The following is a 22881-nucleotide window of genomic DNA, read 5'->3' on the forward strand; positions in this document are numbered from 1 at the left end:
TTTTATGTTTTTTCTATGACTTTTACAGTTCAGTCTATGATCTATCTTGAATTAATTTCTTATTTGGTGTGAGGAAGGGATCCAACTTCATTCTTTTTCATGTGAATAACCAGATGCCTCTGCATCATTTGTTAAAAAGACTCTTCCTTCCCTATTGATATGTCTTGCTACCCCGTTTAAAATCAATTGACCAGAACTGTAACCGAACCTACACTTTTTTGGTTTGGGTTTTTTTTTTTAAACAGTGCCAGGGATTAAAACCAGGGGCACTCTCACTGAGCCACGTCCCCAGCCCTGTCTAGCTTTTATTTTGAGATAGGGCCTTGCTGAGTTACTCAGGCTGGCCCAAACTCTTCATTCTCCTGCCTCAGCCTGCCAAGCTGCTGGGACGTGTGGGCCATCGTGCTGGGCTCTAGGGCTGACACTGCTAACCAGTATGTTCCGCTGTCATCACCCTAGACTGCTGTTTAAACAAAGAGCACAACATGCACTGCAGCTGTTCCCTCTAGTCAGCTGGACTCTCACCTCCTTTTTGTACTATGTGTTTTCATACCATGAATATGTTATTTTTATAAAAGTGGGTTTTTTTAAAAAAAAAATTGTAGTTGTGTATGGACAGCATGCCTTTATTTTAATTGTTCCTGTGGTGCTGAGGATTGAATCCAGTGCCTCACACACACTAGGCAAGCGCTCTGCCACTGAGCTACAGCCCTAGCTCTATATAAGTGGTTTTTAAAAAGGTATGGCCCCAAGGATATTCATGTATATGCAGAGTTTTAAAACTCTGTTATTATACAAAGTCAAACAACAAGATCAACAATTAAGATGCTAATTTGGGGGGGGCTGGGGATGTGGCTCAAGGGTAGCTCGCTCACCTGGCATGGTGCCGCCGGGGTTCGGTTGGATCCTCAGCACCACATACAAACAAAGATGTTGTGTCCGCCGAGAACTAAAAAATAAATATTAAAATTCTCTCTCTCTCTCTCTCTCTCTCTCTCTCTCTCTCTCTCTCTCTTTCTCTCTTTTAAAAAAACGATGCTAATTTTTTTATAAACCTGATATTCAAATGTTATGAATACCTAAAGTATAAGGAGGAAAGTGAAAAGGGACACAGAGGTTCTCTTAATGTTGAGGTGTTCCGGTACAAATTTGTGCCCCCTCTGTTTATATGTAGAAATCTTAGCTTCCAAGGTGGTATTAGGAGGCAGGGCCTCTGGGAGGTGTTTAGGAGGCTCTCAAGGGCGTTAGTGCAATGATACAAGAGACCTCCCAGGGCCCCTGTCCATTCCACCATGTGAGGACAAAGAAAGAAGGAAATGGGCCCTCACCAGACAGAATCTGCTGGGACCTTGTCCTTGGACTTCCTCGCCTTCAGAACTGTGAGGCATAAATGTCTTTATTTACAAGCCATCAGTTTACAGTATCTTGTTAGCAATCTGAAATAATATGGCTTCTTCTTAAGGAAAAAACCAAAGCCTGTGCCATTTAATTACAGGACACCAAGAGAGCAACTTTATAAATTATTATTATTATTGTTTTGTTTTTTGAGACAGAGTCTCACTGTACTGCTGAAGCTGGCCTCTAATTTACAATCCTCCTGCCTCAGCCTCCCATGCAGTTGAGATCACAGGTACACAGCACTGCACTGGCCAAAATGGAATTTTATATTTGCTGCAGACCAGACTGTAGCTATAGATAGTATCTGCCTTCAGTAAGCCAGTGGCTGAGGAATACCTCTCACCTTTACATCAGGATCAACTTGGCTTCCTAGGTCTCAGCCTTGACCTATTCAATCAGAATTGCAAAGCATGACCCCAAGGATAAATATTTATGCATATGAACAAATGGGGACACATATGCATGTATTTCAAACATCCACTGGTAACTCATGCACACTCTTAAGGATTATTAGGCTAAAATAATATGACATGTGACTAGAGTTCCACCAATGACGTCAAAATTTTTAAACACTGGTGTTCATTTTCTCTCTTCCATTTTTCTTATTTTAGAAGGCAATGTAGAATTAGGGAAATGCAAATCAAAACTACACTGAGGTCTCGCTCACTTCAGTCAGAAAGGCAGCTATTGAGAATACAAACAATAATAAATGCTAGAAAGAATGTGGAGAAAGGGAACACTCTTGTACTATTAGTAGGATTGTAAATCTCTACTGTGGAAATCAGTATGGAGTTTCCTCAAAAGCCTAGGAGAAAAACCACTATGTAACCCAGCTAGACCACTGCTCAACATTTATTCTAAAGAATTAAAATTGTCATGCTCTAGCGATACTTGCATATTCACGTTTATAGCCGCAGAACTCACAACAGCCTATGATGGGACCAGCCTCGGTGCTCATCAGTGGAGGAATGGGTAAAGTAAATGTGGCACATGTACACAAAGCGGTTTTATTCATCCATAAAGAATAAAAGTATGTCATTTGCAGAATAAAGGATGGAACTGGAGACCATTATGTTAAGAGAAATAAACCAAACTCAGAAAGTCAAGGGTCATGTGTCTTCTTGCATGTGTGGAAGCTAGAGAGGAAAAAGGAAAAAGGTGAGGGATCTCATGAAGATCAGAGAGAGATTAGAGGGGAAAGGGACCAGGGGAAGAAAACGAGAAATACTGGAGGATAATATTGGTCAAATTATATTGGGATATTGTGTGGATGCATGAATATGTAACAATGAATCCCATTATGTATAATTATAATGCACCAATTAAAAATGTGGGGGAAAAATAAAACTGGTCACTATGTATATGTGGGAATAACACTTTATTGTATGTAGGAAAAAAAACTTCTATCTCTACCTCATTAAATTATTTGTCCAATTAAAAAAAATGTAGGAATAAGGATTCCTAGTGATAACATCTCATGAAAAGAGAATCACAGAACATCAGCTTCAGAGAGACTTTCTGAGTCATTAGGTCAACCTATTCATTCTCCTAATGAAGAAACCAAGGTCAATACAGGTAACAAATTGGTGTCAGAGTCAGGACTGTCATACAAGCTCCTAATTCCATCCTGCCTTACTGACTCCTTCAATTTCACGGGATGACTAACGCTAAAAGACAGTGACAATTCCTTACATAACATCTACACTAAAGGTACCACCCAACTATTAAGCTCAGAGGGCTAGTGTGAGAAAGGAGTATCAGCTACGAACAGGAAAAGCTACAATTTGAGCTGGGGATATGGCTCAGTGGCAAGAGCACTTGCTTAGCATGTTCAAGACCTTGGGTTTGATGCCCAAATCCTGTGAGGTGGGGAGAAAGAAAGAAAAGAAAAGCTACAATCTTACTGGGGAGAGACTATTTACCAATTTTTTTTTTTTTTTTTTTTTTTTGGTGGTGGTGTTAGCAACTGAACCCAGGGCCTTGCACATGCTAAGTAACTGATCTTACTACTGAGCTAAGTCCCCAGGCCTATTCACCAAAAAAGTTAAAAATACAAACAGATGAATACAGATGAATAGATAAATAGCAAGACAGTACTCAACTAATCAAAATCATCAAGATTTCTTCCTTAAATTCTGCCTCTTACAAAAAAATAAAATAAAATTTTGTCTATAAGTTTGTATTTACTTTAAAAAATTTTTCCCTCAATTCTGAAATAAAAATTTGAAGCGGTATTCAAAGAAATATGCATAGAACTAGGCTGACAGGAAAGCTCAGATAAAATGATGATTATGAGTTTCTTCTATTTTTGTCCCAACATTTTTGCCTATGATCGATTTCTAATATTTGGATCTATGACATATCTATTATCCAGTTGTAAGATTTCATACTAAAGGTAATAATAATAAAATAGGCTCACTCCATGCTTATATTTGCAAAAATAGAGATCAACAGAAGAGACTGGGTCACACAAGATAGACAAATACAGAATAATTTATGATAAAAATCCATCACATACCAATAAAGAGAAAATGCATTTGAAATTGTATGGTAATGATGATTTGGAAAGAAAAGTTGTTTTATTTATATTTTACTATATAAAAAGCATATGATCTTGAAGATCTAGATCTTCAATAACAATGTATATTATATAAAAATATTTTCTAGATAAAACTTTAGAGGCAATAACTTTCTAAACTTAGAAGAAAATACAAAAGAAAAAAGGAGTGCTGGGTGTGGTGTTGCAGGCCTGTAATCCTAGCAGCTCGGGAGGCTGATACAGGAGGGTCATAAGTTCAAGACCAACCTTAGCAATTTAGTGAGACACTAAGCAACTTAGCTTAGTCTGTCTCAAAATAAAAAATATAAAAGGTTAGAGATGTGACTCAGTGATTAAGTTTCCCTGAGTTCAATCCCTGGCACCACCACCACCAACAACAACAAAGGCAATAGATTGTACTGCAAAATTATAATTTTTAAGACCAAAGAGTAGCAATATAGAAAAAATATTTACAGAAAATAATAATAATAATAAAAAGAACTTAAAGGCTGGGGATGTGGCTCAAGTGGTAGTGGGCTTGCCTGGCATACACGGGGCACTGGGTTGGATCCTCAGCACCACATAAAAATTAACATAAAGATGTTGTGTCCACTGAAAACTGAAAAATAAATATTAAAAAATTCTCTCTCTCTTTCTCTCTCTCTCAAAAAAAAAAAAAAAAAAGAACTTAAGCAAATTAGTAAGAAAACAATAGGGGGCTGGGGATGTGGCTCAAGCGGTAGCGTGCTCGCCTGGCATGCGTGCGGCCCGGGTTTAATCCTCAGCACCACATACCAACGAAGATGTTGTGTCCGCCGAGAACTAAAAAATAAATATTAAAAAAAAATTCTCTCTCTCCTCTCTCACTCTCTCTTTAAAAAAAAAAGAAAACAATAGGGCCACAGATGATAAAATGAATAAAGAAAAAGAACAGCTAATTCATTAGAAAGGCAATCAGAAACCTGGACAAAAGGATCTATTCTTGTTTCATATCCGTAGATTCAAAATTGAAAATGACAAATGAAAACTCCTAATGTTGGAGTGAGTTCATGGAAATGAGTATATAATATAAATTTATACTGTGTTTTGGAGAATAGTTTGAAAGTGTGGATTAAAAAAACATCCCTTTTAACTCCTTATCTCCCGAACATGCCCATTACCTTTCTAGACACAGAGACAACCTTACACTTGCCTCGGCAGCTTTTCTGCCTCCCAGAACTAAGTTGCAAAGAGCTTCTGACCCTGTTCTCCAGCCTACTTCACCCCTTTCTATTCCTAGTCCTCAATCCCTTCTTTTTAACTAATTATTACCAACAATTGCATTACATCATTGGTGATCATAAAAAATTAGAAACAATGTCCACCATCAGGGGAATAGCTAGATTCTAGTAGCTCTCATGTTCTTCTGTAATTTTAATGGCTGCATGCAATTTGAGGTTTTTAAAAATAGAAATAACATTAATTGAAAAGAGACAGAATGCCAGATCCTAAGCCCCACAGTTTTATAATTATGTGAAATGCTGCACATGGGAATTCTAGAAAGGGATGTGCAAAATGGTTATATTAGCTATATATAGGATTAAGGATTAATCATGACTTTTCCTACATTTTTAGAGCTTTGTAAAAAAAATTTAAGTCACAAATATTAAAGCTGCACACTATTCTATTATATTTGTTCCAAAGTGTCAGCAAACTTCTCTTTGATTTCAGTAAACAGATAAATTCATTTAAATCTTTATGTTTGGCAAAATAAAGCAAGATCTTTGAACTGTGATTCAAGGGTGGAGCACTCCTACTCAAGGAAAGGGTTCCTTATTGTTGTTGTTGTTATTATTATTATTTGAAGATTGAACCCAGAGGCACTCAACCACCATCCACATTCCCAGCCCTTTTATATATTTTATGTAGAATCAAGGTGTTCCTGAGTTTCCTAGTGCCTTGCTGCTGAGGCTGGCTTTGAACTCAGGATCTTCCTGCCTCACCCTTCCAAGCCACTGGGATTATAGGCATGCACCACTATGCCTGGTTGAGATGCCTATCTTAATACCAGTCGCTTTTACCTGCTGAAGTGTGTACCACCCACGAGTTCCACCACCGGAAAGCCTAGAGAGCCAGGCAATGTAACGTCATCCTTTGCATGGATCTCAGTCACAGAGCTGATACCTCACTTTGTTATGTAAGTGCTCCAGAGAAACCTCAGTCATCTCTCTGTAGGAAGGAAGCAGCCCTTGGCAACACAGGAACTTCCCAGCACCCACCTATTTGAATCATCCCAAGTGATGCGTCACAACAGACTAGGATGAACCTGCATCAAAATGTGTAATCAGACTGATAGGAAGATTTGGTGTTGAACAGCTGACTCCCTGCACACTAAAGGCACCCAGGGTGCCACAAGAGAGTGAGCCTAATGTGGGAAGGGGCCTCCTTTGAACCACATCTTCTTTAAGGGGATCTTACTACATAATCCCGCAAACTGTATTAACTTGTCACAAACTGCCACATATAGTCCTTAATTAGATATTGGAACAAAAAAAAAAAAGGCAGGGGACAATCGACTACATTTAGTATGGATTATATTTGATGATATTATTGGGTGTATGTAGAAGAACATCATTGTTCTTTGGAGACACGTGTTGAAATGTTCAGGAGTGAGGATCATGATGTCTGGAACTTACTTGAAATACTTCAGGAAAAAAGGTTTGGGTGTCTAGAGAGGAGGGGTCAGGAGAGAGGGAAAGAAAGAGAGAGGGAAAAGAAAAAAGGGGCACAAGGAAGGAAAATAAACAAAAAATAGCAAAATATGAATCTTGGTGAAGGGAATACTGTGTTTATTGGATTGTTCTTTCAACTTTTCTGTTAACTGGGTGAACTGCTAGAATTGCCAGGGCGGTAACTCAGAACTTTTCCATAGAGCCCACAACAGTACATTCCTGTGCAGTTTGGCGGGGGAAGCCAGGCCATTCATCTTCATTCCTTCCCTTTCAGCCACACCCCTGCATCCCAGCTCCTCTGATAGAAAAACTCAGGAAGTTGGAAGTCAGCCAACCCTGTGCACATCAATCTGTAGCTAATAAGGAGTCTCTGGGACTGACGTCCTGATTTTCTTGGTGCAGGCAGAATCCTACTGATATCTCTGACATAACAAACATCTGCAAAAACAGCTTCCTAGACCCTGGCCCCAAAGAGGTGGTAGATACACCTTTTTGGTACCTAAAGCCAAAAATACTGTCATAAGAAGACATTACCTGTGTTTCACTACTGAGATTGCTAATAATGCTGAAGAGTAAAGGGGTCCTGAGATCAGAAGTGAGAAACTAGCACCTCTGACATTTTGAAAAGTTAGAAAGAAAAATATGTTTAAAGTGGGTTTTAATAGGAGCTAAAATTAAGATTACCCCCTGCCACACAAACACACAAAACTTCTCCTGTGAAAAAACACAGGTTGACTTCAAATTTCCAAAAATTAATCCAAAAGGACAGTCCCTTAATCTAATCCTCTCTAAAAGAGAAAAAGAAATTGTTTTTACTGTTGGGATTTCTAATTCCAGGCCATTCAGAACTAATGTAGGATAAAGAAGATGTAGCCTGAGTACAGAATCACCAACATTTCCTTTCTTTTATTTGTTTTTCTATTTTTTTAATATTTCCTTTCTTTTTAAAATTATTTTGTAGTTGTAGATGGATAGAATACTTTTATTTTATTTGTTAATTTTTGTGTGGTGCTGAGGATCCCAGTGTCTCTGAGTGCTAGGCAAGCGCTTTGCTACTGAGCTGCCCCAGCCCTAACATTTTCTTTCTTGATCCTTATCCATGGCATGAGGCTACACAGGCTGGCGTTTCTGTTTTGGGGAGGGTGGGGGAAAGAAAAAAAGCCCAGCAGTTGACCACTTTTAAAGTTGGCTAATTAGATTTCCAGGGGATAAGGTCAAGGTCCAGAGGCTCATGCCACTCAATGAATGAAAGAAGAGAGCTGTGAACTTCAAAGCCTGAAACAAGGGGGAAAGCAGAGGAGCCTAGCTAAAGAAGGCACAGTGACAAGCCTGCGTGCAGACAGGAACTGCCACTTGTTAGAACCTGAATTTTTGCCATTAACCAGTAAAATGATCACCTCAAATATGATGATAAAATTTTACAGCATTCCACTCTGCCTGCTGCCATCGCTTTGTGGTTTGTAGGTTTGTCATGTGCAGAGTTTGACTCTGCTGCCTACAGTGAAAAGCATCTGGACTGCAAGAAGGCAGAAGAAATCAAAGATTTCTGTAGATCCCAGACCTCTTAATAAGTAAGACTTCTTATTTGGTTCAATGGCAAAGTGTTGTGCAAACACACCACTGCTCTCAGAAGATTCCTTTTAATAAAGTGATCATTTTTAATAGCATTTTATTCATCCCAGATGACACACAGATTATTACTACACTTTGGTCTAATAAGACTCCATCAAGCAAGAAGTTATCCCATAAAAGACCTAAGCTTAAATGGGTAAGCATGACATGATGTATAAGGTGAAGAAAAGCTAATTACGTGTTTTCTAAGTCTGCAGGGTAAGAGACATGCTGGAAAATGAAACAGAAGTATTTGTGACAGCACAAGAGGGAAGACAAAAGGCTCCTGAACAGGACACAATGATCAATTTCTGATGCTGAAATACTAAATATATCTTAGATTTTAGCTCTCTTTATTTATCAATTGGAAAAAAAAAAAACCAGGAAGGCTCTTTAGCTTTAAAAGGGCTTTTGGTCTTACAACTTGTCATATACAGTTCTAATTATAGAAGCAAGCTGCTACAGTAAATACTATGGAATCCTGGTGACAGCTCTTGTCTTGTACCTCCTTCAAAGGAGTCTTATTAGAAGGTTCAGCTTGAAGCTGGTTGTGGTGGGGTCCTCACCTACAAGGAGTTTCCCACTTGCCTCACTCCATAGCTGGATTCTAATATGATTCAGGATTCAACAGTCTCATGGGCCATTCAAAATGAACCACCTTTTCCCCCAAAGAACTGGTCTGTGAAATGGCTTATGATGTGAGAAGCTATGCCAGAAATTCATGTTGTCACTGGAAGCAGACCGTGTGTGTGTGTGTGTGTGTGTGTGTGTGTGTGTGTGTATGTGGATGTGTGTGTGTGTGTGTGTGTGTGTGTGTGTGTGTGTGTGTGTAGGCAGAGGTTAGTCTTGGTTTACTAGACTACTCAGTTCAGAGATTACCCTGTCAGGGTTAGTGTCAACACAGGGAACCTGAAAGGGAAGGGTTACTGAAGGACCAAATGGAAGAAGAAAAAAATCCAACTTCCTTTCACCTAGAAGTTAAATTTAATATTATTATAGTTAATAAAAACTCATTTTAAAGGCAATACTACAGAACTTTGTAAAAATACAAAGTACAAAACACAGGCCTCTCTCCATCTATGGAGAGATGTGCCTTTATTTGTCAGCTCTGACAAATAAACTCTCCTGGGTATCTCTGAAAAAAAATAAAAGTACAAAACACAAAAGATATTACATGAAAATGAAATTCTTCTTTTAAAAATGACTTAAGAAGTCATATTTTTCTGTGAATATACATCCTTGGCTTAACAATCCCCTCTGGATTCCATTTCTTCACCTGTGGTATAAGAGTTAATCTAGTTGCACACAAAACTTCTGCAAATATGTCTTTTCTGAACATAATATATATGTGTGAAAGAAAATGTAGGTGCCACTCTGATTGTAAATCAGAATTACAGTCATTAAAATATAAAGGGAATCTGTGGGAAATTACCAAACTAATCCCTCATATACACACATTGCTAAGTACCAGTTAAGAGCCAACGAAAAAGTTGTCTCACCAACACCGGACCAATAACTCTGAAGCTTTCACTAAGCACATCTTATACATAAATACTGAAAACACTCTGCATTTTTCCTGTTGTTATCTATTGAGTGTTAAGAAAAGATAGTAAATGGAAAGATCCCAGCACTCTGAAACAGGCAATGTGACTAAAACAGGGTGTAGAAGAAACTGTCTCAATCTTTGCAGTTCTCCCCAAAAGACTTTGAAATAAGAGATGAGCTTACATCATATTTAATTTTTTTAACTCCAAAGATTAAGAAAAAACTACATAAAGCAGAAACATTTAGAATCCTTTTGACTCAGCTACATTCTCTGTCTTGCACACGCTCTCTCTCTCTCTCTCTCTCTCTCTCTCTGCTCCCTGCTCCCCTTCTCCCTTGCTCCCTCTCTCCCTCTCTCTCTCTCTCTCTTTCACACACACACACACACACACACACACACACACACACACACACACACCACAAAATACCTCAAAGAAAAAAATACTTTATTAAAGATATACCCTACTAACCTATACAATGTTTTCGGAAAATACAAAGGAAGAGACTAATTCCAAACTAATTCCAAATTTTATGAGGGTAGTATCACTCTAATAATATGTGGACTAGATAAAGATAGCATGAGGGAAAAAAATCATATCCTTGTAAACAATATCCCTCATAAACAGAGATACACAATTCCTCAACAAAATACATAATTCCTGAAATGGCAAATTTAATCCAGCAATATATATATTAAAAAAATAGTCATAAACTAATGGGGTTTATCCTAGGAATGCAAGTCTGGTTCAATATTCAAAAATCAATCAGCTTTAAATAAAGCATGCACAATTACAAGGTTTCTACTTTTTGGCTTGCTATTAAGAATGCTATTTGCTCTCATACCCTTCTCCTTAAGTCCTTCATATTCTTTGTTTCTACTCTTCAATAACCAGAGATTTTTCTCACCTATTATACAAAGAAATTGCAACGTATATTTTCTTGTAATTTGAGTTTGGAATTCTGTCATCTTATGTAATATGTTCTTCCAAAATATAATTTTTTCCAATTAAAAAATAAATCAAGGGGCTAGGGATATAGCTCAGGTGGTACAGTACTTGCCTTACATATACAAGGTCCTGGGTTCAATCCCCAGCACCAAAAAAAAAAAAAAAAAAAAAAAAACAACAACAACCAAAAAAACAATTGTGACTGCATTGTAAACATTTCGTATTCACCTTTCACTCAATCTTAAAGTATTTCCCTAGTCATGAAATATTTTTCTAAACCTGAATAAAAGAAAAAGAAACAAAATTTGAAAAGACTTACAAGATTAAATTAGTAATAAAAAAATCTCCCCACAAAGAAAACTCTAGGCTCAAATGACTTCATTGGTGAATTCTACCAAATATTTACAACAGAATTACTACCAAAAGCAGGAAAAAAAGGAATAACTTCCACGATGCATTCCATGAGACCAGTATCACCCTGATACCAAAGCCAAACAAAGACATTACATAGAACCCCAGACCAATACCTCTTGTAAACATAGACACAAAAATTCTTCACAAAGCATTAACAAACTAAATCTAGCAACATAAAAACTTATACATTGTGCAGGGCATAATGGCACATGCACTAGGCAACTCAGTGAGACTCTATCTCTAAATAAAATACAAAATAGGTCTGGGGACGTGGCCCACTGGCCGAGTGCCCCTGAGTTCAATCCCCAGTACCCCCGTGCCCCCAAAGACATACATCATGACCAAGTAGAATTTATCTCAGGATAAAATTTGCACAGGTTGGATGAATATATGAAAATCAACCAATGCAATATATCATTTTAATGGAATAAAGGACAAAAACCACTCAGGCATCACAATAGGTACAGAAAAAACGTTTAACAAAATCTAATAACCTTTCATGATGAAAAAAATACTTAATAAGCTGAGTGCAATGGCTCACATCTATAATCCCAGGTACTTGGGAGGCTGACACAGGAGGCTCATAAGTTTGAGGCCAGCCTGAGCAATTTAGTTGAGTTCCTGTTTAAAAGAAACAAAAACTAGAAAAAAAAAAAAAAAAAAAAAGGTAGGGAGAGTGGCTTAAGGGTAGACTGCCCTGGGTTCAATCCTCATTACTACAAAAATAAATAAGTAAATAAAAATAAGATAATCTAAGATTAGAAGGAAACTTTCTCAACCTGATAAGACTACAGTTAACATCATTTGGCAGGGAGGGGTTTGCTAGGGATTGAAAACTACAAAACATAGCTAAAGTACATTAAAGAAGACCTAAATAAATGGAAAGACATCCTAAGTTCAGTGACTGAAAGACTTAATATTGTTAAGATGGCAGTGCTCCCCAAATTGATCTATGGATTCAACAAGACCCCTATCAAAATCCTAGCTATCTTTTCACAAAAACAGACAAGAGAGTCCTAAAATTTATATGGAATAGAAAGGGACCCAGAACAAAGTAGGAGGACTCACACTTCCTAATTTCAAAACTTACTACAAAGCAACAGTATTCAGGACAGCCAGGTATACTAGCATATGAATAGTCATGTAGATCTGTGCAAGAGAATGGAAATCCAGAGTAAATCCTTATATTAATTTTTGATAAGAATATTAAAACAATTTAATGGAGGAAAGAAGGGTCTTTTCAACAAATGGTGCTAAGGCAATTGGTTATCCACATACCAAATAATGAAGCTGGAATCCCTTTTTCATATCAAATACAAAATTAATTCAAGATAGATCACAGCCCCAAATATAATAACTAAAACTATGAAATTTGTAGGAAAAAAAAGAAGTAAACTTCGTGACTCTAATTAGACAGCAGTTTTTTAGATATAACACCAAAAGTACCAGCAACAACAACAACAAAAAAATAATAAATGATTAGATTTAATCCAAGATTGAAAGTTTATTAAGTGCTTCAAAGGATGCCATCAAGTGAAAGAATAACCTACAGAAAATATTTGGGAGAATTATTTGCAAGTTAAGTACTGATAAGTAGCTTGTATAGAATATATAAAGCATTCTCACAACTCAATAATAAAAAGACAAATCACCACATTATCATATGGGAAGAGGTTTTGAACAGACATTTCTTCAGAAAGATATACAGGGGGCTGGGGATGTGGCTCAAGCGATAGGGCGCTCGCCTGGCATGCTCGGGGCGCTGGGTTCAAGCCCCAGCACCACATAAAAATAAAAATAGAGATGTTGTTTCAACAGAAAACTAAAAAATAAATATTAAAAAATTCTCTCTCAAAAAAAAAAAAATATATATATACAGGGTCTGGGATTGTGGCTCAGTGGTAGACTACTTGCCTAATAAGTGTGAGGCATTGGGTTCAATCTTCAGCACCACAGAAAAATAAATAAACAAAATAAAGGTGTGTGTACATCTAAAACTAAAAAAAAAAAAATTTAAAAAAAAGATATACAAAGAGTTAGCACATGAAAAAGTTGCTTAATGTCAATAGCCATCAGAGAAATGCACTTCAAAACTGCCATGAGACAGCACTTTTCACCCACTAGGATGGCTGCAGTCCACAGACAGACAAGTATTGACAAGGTGTGGAAAAACCGGAACTCTCCTATGCTGCAAATGGGAATATAAAATTGTATAGACACTTTGGGGAACAGGTTAGCAGTCTCTTTACCATATGACCCGGCAATTCTATGCCAAGAATACACTCAAGAGAAATGAAAACTTTGGTACATAAATGTTTATAGCAGCATTATTCAAAACAACCAAAAAGTAGAAATAAACGTATATTCAATAACAAATAAATAAATTGTGGTGTATCTGTACAATGGAATATTAGAGTTGTTCCTCAGAATCAGTGGGGACTTGTTCTAGGACCCCAGGAGATAACAAAATCTGTGCTTGCTCAGGTCCGTTATAAAAAGCCAGGTGTAGTGGCACACACCTGTAAATCCAGTGACTTGGGAGACTGAGTATAGGGTCTGGATTTAACATCTGAGCAGCCACCTTAAAAGTTAACCATCTTGTGAGATAAGTTTCGCTTTCCTTTACTTCTTCTTACCCAAACTCCCCCCACCCCCATTAGTGACCTACTCCATGGTACCATAACCCAAGCCAATCCCACAAGGACACGACCCCTTTGCTCTGGAAAGCCCCATGGTGCCATCTATGTAAGCCAATCCCATGCTATTCCCTAGCTCTGCCGCAACCATCCCCAGTCTCTCCCACAGTGCCACAGCTACACCACCAAACCCCAACTGTGGGAGGCCAACCTTACGGGTAACTAAATTGCACTCCCCAGCTAGGTGCTGAGGTGCTCAGTCACAGAAATGGGTGTGTCTTGCTACAGCCCCATGGGTGAAGCTATGCTCACCTGTTCCTTTGTAATATTACCCCTTACCCTGTTTAGGATAGAATCTTCCATGGAAGTGCCTTGTGTGTGTCCCCTCCTCTTACTGTGCCCTTGGGTGTGGCCTACCCAGGTGTCAGTCAACCTGCTGACAGTGGACATCATGAAGATGGACTCAGCCCCTGAAACCTGACCCCTTGCCTCATTTGAATAGATTCTCCTCAATAAAAGGGGTCAGCGTGTGTGTGTGTGTGTGTGTGTGTGTGTGTGCGCGCGCGCGCGCGCGCGCGCGCGCGCGCGCTCTCTCTCTCTCTCTCTCTCTCTCTCTCTTTCTGCAGACCCTTAAGGTCAGAGGAGCCATCACAGCGACCCCAAAGAAAAAGGTATTTGTGTCTCTTGTGTGGTTGTTTCGTGCAGCTGTTAGCCCAGTTTAACTAGAGTGACCCCTGAGCCTTTTAGTCTCGGGAACAGAAACCCGGCACCCAACCCCACAAAAGCCGAACACCCGAACATCTGGGGCCTCTCCCTCCTACAGAGAGCTTTGACACATAAACTCTCGTGTGGATCTCCTGTGGGTCTCCGCCTGGTCTCGTCTTTCATTTCTTGCTTACCCCTCTCTCGTTCCTCGTTTTCCCTTCACTGAGGAGGGAGAACCTTGAGTTCAAAGCCAGTCTCAGCAATTTAGTGAGTCCCTGAGCAATTTAGTGGGACCCTATCTCAAAATAAAAATAACTAAAATGGCCTGGTACTGTGGCTCAGTGGTTAAGTACTCCTGGCTTCAACTTCTGGCACCAGAAAACTGACATCCAAAAAGTCAATTTTACTTGTATGTTATTACAAAAAAAAAAAAAAAAAGAAAGATACCCCAACAGATACACTCATTTACTGAGAAGTTGTTATAAAATAAAAACTGAAAGTGCAGTAACAATCTTACACGTAGATGAGGGACATGGATTTAAGATCACACCTTTCAGAGAACTCATTCCAGATATACACTTGAATTCTTAAAGCAGCAGTGGACAGTGGTTTGGATCTCAATATACTTATTACTTTAAAACAAGTTGTTCCTTGCTATCTTGAGTGACTGACTTGCCCACATAAAGTGAAGTGAATGAGTTAAAATCTTAGTAGTTCCTCAGGCATGCATTTCAGGAGCCAGGTCCGGAAAAAAAACATGTCTTAGATAATATATGTGAAATTACCTTGTATATTATGGAATCCCATAAAATGCTAGGAATTTTTATTTGGGATTATTATGTTTCTTATTCATCTAGGGGCTTAATGTTCAATTTTCTGAGTCAGATCTACAGTATGTATATATTTAGTTACTTATTTATGTATTTTTGGTACTGAGGATGTAACCCAGGGACACATTACCGCTAAGTTACATCCCTAGCCCTTTTTATTTTTTATTTTGAGATAAGGTCTCATAAGTTGCTGAGGCTGGCCTCAAACTTTAGATCCTCTTTTCTTAGCCTCCTAAATCTCTGGGATTACAGCCATGTGCTATTGCACCCAGCTGGTCTAAAGGACTCTAGAACTTGAAAGCATTTAATTTTCACTCAATCACATTATTTTGCAGATGATGAAACATAAGGCCCAAAGGTTCTTTGAAACTTACATAAGATCACACAACTATTTGATAACAAACTGAAACTCTCTTCTTGTAACTAATTCTCTTGCCATTCCATGGAAAGTTAGATTATGGAACCATAATTAGATTATTATAATGAAATTAAATTAGGAGCCCTCAAACATAATAAAGACTTCTCTAAAGATGGTCCTATGTTAAAGGGATCAAACTTAGAAGCTAAGTTGTTTTATATCAGACTTTTCCATTTCAAGGTTATATTCCAGGGCATAAGTGAACTTGTGAATTCTAAGTGATAAAGGGATCTACTCTGCTTCAAAGGCAAAGGTCAGTGAGCCCAGAGCCCTCAGCATTCATGATTTGTGCTGGACAGTTGTGGTCTGTCTTCAGATCTCTATGACAGCTTAAATATTCAATTAAACTCTCCTAAATACGCTGTTTTGTTTTGTTTTGTTTCCAGGTTCTGGAAATCCTCCAAAAAAAAAAAAAGTTTCACTTTAATTCAACGGCATGTTTCTCTGGGAAATGACACTCTTTTCAAGACTCTTATGTGGGTGGAGGAATCCAGGTTCTCATTATATCAGACTCCTCCAACCACTCTCTTAAGGAAGGCAGGCAGCACGGTGGTCAGGAGCACCAGCTTCCTGGGTGGGATGTCCAGCCCCACTTCCTACCAGTCGTAGCCCTTGACTTCTTTGGACCTCATGCTCCTCTTTTGCTTGTTGCACTGGTTTTGAGTTAAACCCTGTAAGGCATTCAGCACATGCTGGGCACGATGAGCACTCAACAACCACGACTTTTCATTTGAAGTCTCAGAAGTCACATAGCACTCTAGAAAATGACTCCCTAAGGACATATTTACTTATGTATCCCCAGCACTTACAACACCCAACAAATAAAGGATGATTAGTAAATGCTGAGTAAAATCAATGTAACCTAACTTACAAGCCTACCTTAGGACTTACCCTGTTGTAAAAATTGCATTACTGAGAAATACATCCCATACACAGGATATTGAAAACACCTATATAAGGTCTCTATTCTCTTACTTGAATAATAATGGCAATTTTATCAATGAAATGTTCCATTTGTAGCATTTCAAAGCATCAGAGGCAAGAGAGGTAGATAAAAGAAGTTTCCCAGGGGAAAAGAGAGATACTCTTTGGTTAATCACAGTGGGAAAGAAAATCAAACTGGAGGGAACATCTTGACTCAATGCATCCAGACATTTACCACGCTTCTACTACGGGCCATGCACTACCCCAAACAGGAAGTTCAAGAGAGCTCAGTCTAGAAGAATATGCTACACAACACACCCCATGTCCTGTGCCAGAAATAGGAGGGGCCCAGGTGTTCACAAAAGGCAAAACCAATGCTACTGAGGGAATCATAAAACTATCTTTGGACTGAGTCTTCATGGGTGAAAATTTGCTCAGCAAAGTGGATAAAAAGGGTATTTTAAGCAGATAAGACCAAAGATTTAAAAACATAAGTGAGGGAGGCTGGAAGTTTAGGGAGCTGGGGGGAAAAAATGCCAGATAAGAAAGGACTGTCTAAAGGAAGAACTAAGCCTGTCAAAAGGTCCTTTGATCTTAGAAGAAAGTTCAACAGAAGTTACAGCTTTTATTTAATCTAGTATGAATAATTATTAATCAGTGTTGATGCAAAAAGAAACAATCTAATATACAATCTTCTTTAAAATCTACCCTCATGCACAGATACATACTGCCCAGCCCACACCCAAGACCAGAGAAATTTATTTGCCTTGATGCGTATTATAACAAACACTATTAATATTCCTAAGCAGGCTGCTGAAGCTACTGTACCTTAAACCCAGGTGCCAGACTCAGGCTGGCTCAGTCTTCCCTCCATCCCCACACTCAGCTGCCTCTCAGTAATCTGAGAAGAGAATAAGTGAATTACACTTATTCCCTGTGCTTGATTGAAGGTTAAGTCCTAGTTCAGCCTTCCTTTCAACAGCTTTGCCTAGTTGGATGCCCCTCTTCTCCAGCAGCCTGGCCAAATCTAGAGAATTCTATTACCATTCTAGTCTGTCAAGCACCATCCAGGAAGATCCCACCGAAACCTGCTGAAGGAATGGCACAATGAAACCCTGCTTCCTGCTCTCCCTGCGAAGATAGTCCAGTATTGTTTTCCTGACAAACTTGACTTGGGTGTTCCTTCTACTCCCCTTCTTTGACTTCACTCTGTACATAAAAGAATAAAATCTAGCTATTGCTCCAATAGATAAGATTACTTCTGTAAACATTAAAAAAAAAACACCTTAATGATTGAAAGCACAGTGCCTACTTCTAAACAAATCTTTGCAATAAAAAAACAATCACTGACTTCATACCAGGGACGGGGGAGCAAGCCTTCAAATGCTCACAGTGCTTTTAACCCTTTGGTAAGTCACTGAACATACCTGAAAAAGTAGAATTCTGGCAGAGACATTCGAAGAAATTAAGCACTTAAAAATATTCCTAAATAAGGGCTGGGTTGTGGCTCAGTGATAGAGCACTTGTGGAGCATGCATGAGGCACCACATAAAACTAAATAAAGGTACTGTGTTCATCTACAAATAAAAAATATTTAAAAAAATTACTAAATAAGTGAACAGCAATTCCAAAGTAGTCATAGCTACAGCATAATAATATCCACAGAATTAGGAAAAGTATCCCAAACTTGGAAAATAAAGGAAGAAGTTGGCTAAATGTCCTTTCAATGCCATCCTGGGGCAAGTTTAACCCGCCCACTAAGATCATTCAGCTCCCTCAGATCATCCACTCCCTACCAGTGTGTGCCTGCACTTGGCTTTGCTGTTTATGACTTCTGTAGAGTCTAGATATTGAAGTTTCATGTAAACGCAGATATTTCTGTCCAATAATCCCAAAGGTTAAATTTTATTGCTCTGTAGAACATTAACTAGCTGTGTAACTACTTGCAAATTTCTTTCATTATGTGAGACTCTATTCCTTCCATTCTCCTTTAAATTGACTTTCATCTTATTGGTTCCTTAATTTTATTGATGAGTTTAGTATTTTATTTTAACATTTTGAAAAACTTGCTTTGACAGTTGTTGTCATTTTGCCCCAGTCATTTCCCTGTACTGTGTCGCTATCTAGGAGAAACTGATTTCTGTTCTGGGACACTCCTATACATTGAAAAGGCAATTAATTTTTTTTTTTTTGTACAAGCATGACTTTTTTTTTACACATTCACAAGTCATATTTATCTGCAGCAACTTCTTGTTTGACCTTCAGTGTTTTGTTTTATTTTATTATTGCTGACAATTTCAAACTGGAATAAACCATAAAGTAAATATTATTATGAACTTTTATTACATTAAAATAAATATATTAATATTTTAATTAAAAATAAATATCACATATGAATTAATACGTATTTTTTCTTGAAAGATCAGGTCTGAAAACACTGACTTATCTTCTCACCCAATGGAAGGGAAGACAAGTGGAGGCTGCTCATGTACAGCATCTGCTCATTAACCCCAATCTCCACCATTCCCTACTGTTTACCACCTGCCTGACCCTGTACTATTGCAGGTATGGCTTCTTAATTCTTCTCATCAGTTATTTCTCAGAATACCACTTCCCATAACCTGCTTAGCTCAGTTTTTTTTTTTAAACTAACAGACACTGATATCTGAAGTGAGTATGGATATACACCTCACACACACACACACACACACACACACACACACACATTTGGGAAAAAAAATACCTTTTACCTATTGTTCAAGGTTGACAGCACATTTCTAAGGCACACTGAACACACCTGAAAGTTGAAAGCTGAAAGCCACTGCAGTATCACTTAAACCAACAGGTAACAAACAGTTCATTTTTAACATTAAATAGTTATCTGTGTTGTTGATTTACAGATATACACAACATTTAGACTAGTTTCTACCACAAAGGTCAGAGCTGGAAATCAGGCTTATTAATGATCATTAAATATTCCCTTATGTTCTATGAAGGTTAAAAACAAAAAGGCCATACAGACTTTTGTTGTTGCTATTTGATATGAGGGATCGAACCGAGAGGGCTCTACCACTGAGCTACACCCCCAAGCCCTTTTTATTTTTTTATTTTGAGGCAGGGTCTTGCTAAATTGTTCAAGCTGGCCTCAAACTCGTGATCATCCTGTTGCTGGTATTATAGGCATGCTCCACCATGCCCAATCCACATAGTTTATTAATTCCTTTTTTCAAAAGTTTGATCCAAATGTACATCTAAAATGTACTTTAAAAACTAAGTATATATGGAGCTGGGGTTGTGGCTCAGTGATAGAGCACTTGCTTAGCATGTGTGAGGCACTGGGTTTGATTCCCAGCACCACATATAAATAAGTGAAGAAAATAAAGATCCATCAACATCTTAAAAAAAAAAAAAACTAAGTATATAAAAGCTTTAAATAGGGCTGGGGTTTTGGCTCAGTGGTAGAGCACTTGCCTGGCAAGTGTGAGGCCCTGGGTTCAATCCTTAGCACCACATAAAAATAAATAAATAAAATAAAGATATTGTGTCCACCTACAACTAAAAAAATGTTTTTGAAAAAGCTTTAAATAATGCACATGAATACAAAGAAGTAAAAAAAAGACTTCTATTAAAATTACCTCATTAAAATGGGCAAAAAGCAAGTTTTTATTTGTTGTTGTTTTACAATCATCCACTACACTGTGGGATACTCACGTCTGATTACAGATCTCCAGCAGGACATCTGGAGGATCTTTGGTTCCGAAGCTTTCAGTGACCTCTTTCTACCTCTGACTCAGTTTATCAACCCTGGTGACCTGCAGAAGCTACCTCCACCTCAGCCTTAACCCCACTGCTCAGGATAGGTGATTCTGCCCAGAAATAGCCTCAAATACTTCACGGTGGTGTTCACAGATCTTGATTCAAATAGGATCACTTGAGACACCTAAATGGCATTTGTTGGACAAATCCCCTAGGACTAATTTAGTAGGTCTGGGATGGAGACCAGGAAAATGACATGTAATTAATTCTCTCACGTAGTCTTAGGACTACATTTTGAGAGATACTATCTCCTCTCCTTGCTAGAGAACCTGATCAGTGTTAATAGCATCTGCTTTTGGACTATTCCTAACTTCTTATAAAAAATTGCCCTTTGCCATCTGGAGCATATGGACACATTTACTGATCTGAACTGGCAGTGTGCCAAGGATTGTGAGCTATACGTAACAAACAAGACATTCCTGAGCCTCCAAACCCAGGCAAGAAAAATGTTTACAAGCTAATTAAAACAGAATGGAACATGCTGTAGAAGAAATACATACTAAATGCCAAGCACTGTTACCTCCCTCCGCCACTCTGAATTATCTCATACTCATCCACATTTATGATTACACAGTATGATGTTGCATTTTCTCCTCTCCACTGTATGTTCAAGGCTGAGATCATGCCTTGTTGACCTCTGAGTCCCCGTGCTGGATAAATAATAGATATTTGGTTGCAGAGTCATTCAACCAAGACATTCTTCCTCATTAGCAACTTGGACCAGACTGTGAGCAGCCCCACATTAGATTCCGGCTGTTATTTAAGAAATCATTTCTTGAAACCTAGCCACATAATTTTAACTTGGGAAAGACTATATAATGCAGTGTCTCACTAAATGTGGTGTGTAGATCTTTGGTGGTACTTATGGAAGATGGCTTCTTGAAGAACGTTTATAGGTGGTACACAAAAATCACATCTACATCAATTGTTGTGTATATATGTATACATATGGCAAAATATCTAGAACAAAGCAGTGCTTTCAGAGATTAATGATTAAAAATGAGGGCTGTGGCTCAGCGGTAGCACACTTGCCTGGCATGTGTGAGGCACTGGGTTCAATTATCAGAACCATATATAAATAAATAAAGGTCTATCAACAACTAATATATATATATATTATATGAATGAGACTAAACTGAAATTTCAAAAGGTAAAACTCTTCTGTGCTGTTAGGAATCAGAGTAGTGGTTTGTCCTGGGCATGGGGGTGAGAGACATTAGGGGGCTCCTGGGGTTCTGTTTCCTGAGCTGGTGCTGGCTGTGTGGCATGTTGAGTTTGTGTAAATTTGGCAAGCTGTATTATGAACACATTTTCTGAATGTAACAGCAAACTTCAATAACAATATATTTTAAAAATATATTTTAAGGTAAGTTTACCTTTACCCTAAGAGGATTATTTTTAAAAGTGAATGTACTGGGTCTGGGGTCTTAGCTCAGTGGTAGACTGCTTGTCTAGCATATGTGAGGAACTGGGTTCAATCCTCATCACCACATATAAATAAATAAAGGTCTATTAACACCTAATTAAAAAAAAGTGAATGAACTAAATAAACTAAATGTCATATATGCAATGGATATTAGACTTAAAAATGAAGGAAAGTCTGTCACATGCTACAACATGCTACAAGATGATACTGAATATATTTTGAATATATTGAAGATATTTTGCTAAGTGAAATAAGCCAGTTGCAAAAGACAAATACTGCATGATTCTAATGATATTCAGGACACAAAAGTGGTCAAATTCATAGAAACAGAAAGTAGAGTGGTGTTACCAGCCAGGGACTGGAAAAAGAAGGAAAAAGGGAGTTGTCCTATTGGCAATGGAGTTTCAGATTTGTAAAATGCAAAAGTTCTGGAGATTTATTTCACAACAATGTGAACACACTTAACACTACTGAACTGCACATTTTAAACTGATTGAGTAAACTGCATGTATTTTTTACCCCAATAATTAAGTGTAGTTAAAGATAACTGGTGAATAAGAATTTTAATGCTTTCCACTGCAGTCGTGTAGTTAAAAAAAAAAAAAGATAACTGGTGAATGAATGGTAACACATAGGTACCAGGAGAATCCTGAAGGTGTTCACAGAAGGCAAATTTGGGGCACACCTACCTACTCAAACCCCTTCATTGAACTGATAAGAAACTCAAGTGATGGCCATAAATTCCCTGCCTGACCTTCAGCAGGAACTCTCCTACCCTTCCTCTCCATCTTCCTCTTCCCCAACCCACATCTTCAATGCCAGGGGGATACACATCCTCAGGATGGTCCTCCATGCTGCTCCCACAGCAAGGATGTCCTTCCCCTCCTCAGAGACCCGCCAACCCTTACCACACCTAAGGTAGCTGCCTTCCCCATGCACCATTCCTCTTAGCTCTTTACCC

This window comes from Ictidomys tridecemlineatus, chromosome 6, assembly GCF_052094955.1.
Source record: "Ictidomys tridecemlineatus isolate mIctTri1 chromosome 6, mIctTri1.hap1, whole genome shotgun sequence".
Lineage (NCBI taxonomy): Eukaryota > Metazoa > Chordata > Mammalia > Rodentia > Sciuridae > Ictidomys > Ictidomys tridecemlineatus.